Raw genomic sequence first — 5,886 nt, 5'->3', positions numbered from 1 at the left:
CTGAGTGTGCCAAAATCGAAATAGAGCAAATGGAGGACAAAATAATAAATTTTGGAAGCATGGTGCCTTCAGAGTTCCTCCATTTTTATTTTTATGATGCTGCTCCGTGGAGGAACTTGAAAGGCATCTTGAGTAAAAAAAAAATATATTGCCTAACCTCCATTCCTTGGTTTATTGACTTTCGCACATTCAGAGTTATCCTACAGAGATCCTCATATAATAATACAGTATTCTCCTTCATTAGCAGATTAAATTCGTTTGGTTTTACCCACAATATACAATATGCAGTAGACCTAAGTAGTGTATCATTTAATTATGCCTTCAATCTGATGTGATCTTTATCTCATTGGCCACTGCCAGATGATTTTGTTCTGCTTGGAAAAGACCTCAGTCTGAATTATTTCGAATTAGTCTCATGACTCCTCTCATTCCCAAGAGTCATTCCAAAGCTGAATAATGTGCCTGGCCATAGCCAGTATGATACACAAAAGTGAAAGAGAACGGTGTGTGATCAGTGGAAGCTGTGTAGCGAGGACGTGTAAGAGAAGTGGGAGGTATGAAATGGAGGCACGAAAAGCGAGAGTGGCCGGTGTGAGAGAGAAGCGGAAGGTGTTATAGGATGCTCTGGGGGTGATAACTGAGGCGAAAAACGAGCATCTGAAGTGTGGTAATAGCTGTGAATGTGGTGTGCTGGAGCTTTGGTCCCTCCAGCATTTCTCAGTTCCCAGGCAATCATTCTCAAAACTTCTGCCAGTGATTTTGTTTGTGTTCACGATAGCTGCTCCTGGAGAAGGGAAAGGATGATTGGCGCACGGGGAGAGGAAAGAGAATATGTGAGCAGAGGAACTACAAAGAGAGAATGGAGAGGAAAGATTAAACTGAAGAGGAATGATGAAATAGAATGGGAAAGATGAAACAGGGGAGGAAAGTTAATCAGGAGAGACATACAAAAGAGAACGAGTACATAGACGGATGTAGATTCGGAGAAGATGCCAGAGGACGATGGGTACAAAGGTACAAAAAAATGTATTTGGGCGATGGGAATAGCATGCAAAATGAAAAATTATGAAACATGGGCAAAATAAATAAAAGGAACGGATAGACGGATGAGTTTGAGACTATGGTGGAGGACAATGGGAACAACTGCAGAGGGGGGGAAAAGGAAGTCATGTGATCAACAGAACAAAAAGTACAGAAAAAAAGAAAAAGGTAAAAGAAACATACAGGATGGATAGGCTGATGGAAGTACTGCATAAGATCGCGAGAGGATAACCCAGGACGACGTGTACTAACTACAAACGAAGTGGAAAAAGGATATAAGAGAGAGGACAAAAAAGATGGAAGATAGACAAAAGGAGGTGCTGTTAAGGGAATGGAGAAAGATGGTAGTATATGATGTGGAATGGACAATGAGTATAAACAAAAATGCGAGGGAAAAGAAGATATATGAGCAACAGAACACTAGGCAGAGAAAGGAAAAGGAAAGATGAAACCTGGGAGGGGAAACACGCTTAACCCGCAGCGTCCCGTCGACGTTCTTTAACGTCCGCACGTTTTGTCACTGCCAATCCCGTCGACATACATAAACGCGAAAAAATTGCAAGGTCCCTAATTTGCACAATTTTCAATTTTCGTGAGTCATTTTTGGTACGTATACACATGACACCTTCCTCAATAAGATACCAGGCAGGGACAATGCCTTACCCAGCATGACCTCCTCCCCCCCCTGCATGCCATTGTCTCAGCAATTCACCTGTTATCAGTGACCTGGCCAGTATAGCCATGTCATGCCACGGTACGAAATTCAGGGCCGGAGTGATTCCCCAATGACAATGTGGAGGACAAACTTTACATAGCATCGGAGGAAGAAACAGAAATGATGATCAGGTAATGTGGCAAAAAAAGGTCAGGTATTAGTGAGTGAAACAATGCTTATAATGCCTATATTACCGCTTGAAAACCAATATACTCTTGTACTACATATAAATTCGTACCAAGTAAATAAATAAATACCGTTTTTGAGTGGTGTGAAATAGTTATCCTCCCATAGAACTCGTTTTCTTTGGTGCCAGCCTGATAGAAAACCCAGTAAGGTAAGGAGGTACTCCTACCTGTAATGAGTATTTTAAACCTCAGGTGAGCGATTTCTCTATGAATTTTCGATGTTTCTCACCAAAAGCGAAGGTTTGAGCAAAAAAAAAAAAAAAAAAAAAAAAAAAATCCTAAAATGGTCGGGATTGCGGGGAGTCAGTGGTGGAAAAGTGGTCGGGATGGGGCGGGTTAACGAATGAACAAATGGGAATGCAAGATATGGAAAAGCTGCCTGACGAGGGGGGGGGGGGGGAAGGGTACTGAGATCCAGACAGTATAATCAATAGTCACAAAATGAACCAAACACCGTGATTTTTCTCAGCACTCCGGATGCTGATTCGTGACCTTGACTTATCTATCAGCACAAAACCCGAGTCACTTCTCTGCTGACCCCATACTCAATGGATGTGTCAATTACGATTCATACTGGACCAGGCTTTCATGAGATACTTTCTTGACACAGACATAAGCAGATATTGTACGCAGAAATCGACTATCGCAACAGATACTCGACGCCACAAGAAAGATCAAAGATTTGGGAAGTGGGGAGGAGAGAATGAAAGGGAGCAATGGACTTGCTGGAGCAACTTAACTGTTGTTTTACACTTTCATACCCCTACATGCTCTATATGGACACATGACAAGTGGAGGGAAAAAAAAAAAAAAAACGATATATCAAATGCTTGACGATTATTGACAGATGAGGCAACTGACCACTTGCAAGTTTGGGGTTACAAAAAAGCCGAAAATATCTGTCTATCTATAGCTCGCCGCCCTAATCCCACAAAGGGTGGCTGCAGACAAAACGACTCCAAGTCGCTGTCACCCACCATTTGACCGAAAATATCGATACTGATAATTTTTGAAGTACTGTTTTAGCACGTCAAGTTTAAAATAAAGGAGTCACATGAAAATAGCTTCGACGTAATATCAAGTCCTTGCTTAACTGTTTTGCATCGATTTACCTGTAAATAAGGAAAAATAAGCAATTTTTCAAACACTGAAAAGATGGACGGTCTTCGATATCGTACTTATTTAAGCCAAAATGGAAGCATAACATTGTTCTGCAAATAACAGATACAATGCCAATGGTGTTTTCACAAATTACTTGTTTTAAACACGATTTCTGCTAATACGACAAAAAGTATCAATGTCGATACTGTATTTGCAACTTCCTTGTAGGTCAAAACTCGCAAGTGGTTAATCGACTACTGCGATTATCATGGTAATCACCAAGCCTTATAAAACCCAGCACTTCCAGTAAATACATCACTAATAAACTCGCATTTTTTAATCGTTCAAATTTAGCCCTTTAACGGCAGGAATTTCGCAAGTAAAATATCCGGGAGAAGCCAAAATAAAGTCGTATGGCGGCAGCCATAAAATTTAAGGGAGATTATGCTCTCTATGAGTTAAACGAGATAGGTTCTAAAAGATGGTGGAAAACGTACCCTACAGGGGAAGGGAGGTGAAGTTTGCACGGAAATGACTGTGGACTTGAGTTAGGTAGTCCGAAAGGTTAACAAAGAACAGGTATAGGACTGAGGATATATGGCAAGGTGAAACATGCGAAGTGAGGGTAGCACGGAATGCCATCTGGTACATAGTGTAGGGTACACTGTGATCTGGTAGGTACGGTAAGGTCAAGGTAAGGTGACAAGCTATGTTAAGACTGTTAGAAAGTTGGTGATAAGTAAGGCTATGATCAATAAGCACAAATCTAAGACCAATGACTGTGTGTGTGTGTGTGTGTGTGTGTGTGTGTGTGTGTGTGTGTGTGTGTGTGTGTGTGTGTGTGTGTTTTGACAGACTTTTCGATGATTTCAAAACATGAATTCAATTCCTGTTTGTTTTGTGACCACTGAAAATAGTATTACATCTTACCATTCCATCACGACCAGCTGAAATGACTACATGGGTACCTGTACGACGACTACAATATACTTCAATATCATTAACGATGCACACCTTAGATATTACCGGCGAAAGGATCTTAAAAAAAAAAAAAAAAAAAAAAAAAATCAATAGGCTGTTTACACTGTACTTACTAGGGAACTCGTCGCCAAAATACATATATATTTGCTCGTTACACTTAAAAAAGCTGATTTATACACACATCTATATGATTGTCTCAATATGACGCAGGGATAAATCCGTGCTCTAAAAACAAAATGATACGAGGGCCAGCTGTGGTAACACTTTTGAAACCCAGAGATAAAGTGAACTAAAGCAGACAGGTCGAAATGGTGAAAATAGGGAGACCATGAAATAGTAAATAATAAAACAATTTTATCAATGCACACAAACCCCACCATGCCTATACTTCCATCATCCCTAGGCGGACCACTCGTAATCATTCGAAATACAAAATACTAATATACTGTACCTACAAAGCACGAGCAACCTCGGAACACGAACCAAACAAGCACGCATGCATGTGTGTGTGCGCGCGCGCGCACGCACGCACACACACACACACACACACACACACACACACACACACACACACACACACACACACACACACACACAAGCTGTGTATATGCAAGTATGAGAAAGATAATGGTCTAGCAAAATAAGCAGCTTTACCCTTTCAGTACGATGACGCATTTTATTATTTTTGCTCCCCTTAGACGATTTGTCAGCTTGAGGGACTTTTCGAAGAGATAAGGTTAAACATATTCTTTAATCCTTTCAGTATAAGAGGCCTTTAAGTCGAATAAAATCTTCAGGATATAACATGATCCATGGCCGATGTACTCTACTGAGGCCCTGGCAAGAGTACCGGTAAACGAGAGAAGCCATCGAAGAATAAACTACAGATGCCATTGTATTCAGTTTGTTACCTTCGTTTTAATTATTGGCTCAAAAGATTACGAAAACAAGATAAAAACAACTATATATCAGCATTATTACCACTTCCGCCCCCAGAGTCGTGATCTCGAAGTCCAAAATCATGGCGAACCCCTGGTATTCGGTGATGATTTCTGGCTTACTCTGTCACCAGACGATTTTATTCAGTTTGAGAGACCACTCAGTATGAGGGTTAGAAATAAATCCCACTAATAATACTCCTACCAGTGGCCTGCCCTAAACTACAATCGTCTGGAGGTAACTTGAACAAAATGAATAAAGACGCCAATGGACTGGAGGGATTAAAATGGGTGAGTGTAAAGTATGTCCTCTCGCATATTCGTGCCCTGACAGTTCCAATGATATATAGATGACACACAAACATGGCCAATACATCAATTCGCCCGCCACATGCACTACCCTCATTACAGATAACCAGTCATGATTCGTGCTTCGTCAGAATCGGCAAAGGTTAATTCTGGTTATCCTCCCTCCAGAAAATATGTCAGGGTCTGCACACTCACTACTCACTACTACAACTACTACTACTACGCATACCACCACCACCACTTCCCGTCTCTTCAAGCTTCCCTCCCTCATATACTCATCGTTCCATATAAATCTGATATGCAATTTAAATCTCCATATTAACCAGTTTACTTTTATCCTTAATCCCCTGATAACGCTGACGTTTCCTGTATTTTATGCTTTCTATCTCAGGGTGATTTTATTCATCCCAGGAGAAATATTTCAAACTGGAGGAGTTCGGATGAACCTTCATTAATCCCTTCATTACTAGGGTTCTCCTATGCTGGACAAAATCGCCTGACAGTAACAAGGAAATATAACATCCTTGATGTGAGGGGGTTAACCGGCTTATCTAAAAACCTTTCAATACGATTACTCTTTTCAACGTATTCTTGCTGCCACCATAAATTAATC

This window comes from Coenobita brevimanus, chromosome 92, assembly GCF_032717465.1.
Source record: "Coenobita brevimanus isolate Jiangsu-jjx chromosome 92, ASM3271746v2, whole genome shotgun sequence".
NCBI lineage: Eukaryota > Metazoa > Arthropoda > Malacostraca > Decapoda > Coenobitidae > Coenobita > Coenobita brevimanus.
The sequence above is the reverse complement of the archived record's forward strand: the minus strand, read 5'-3'. Positions refer to the sequence as shown.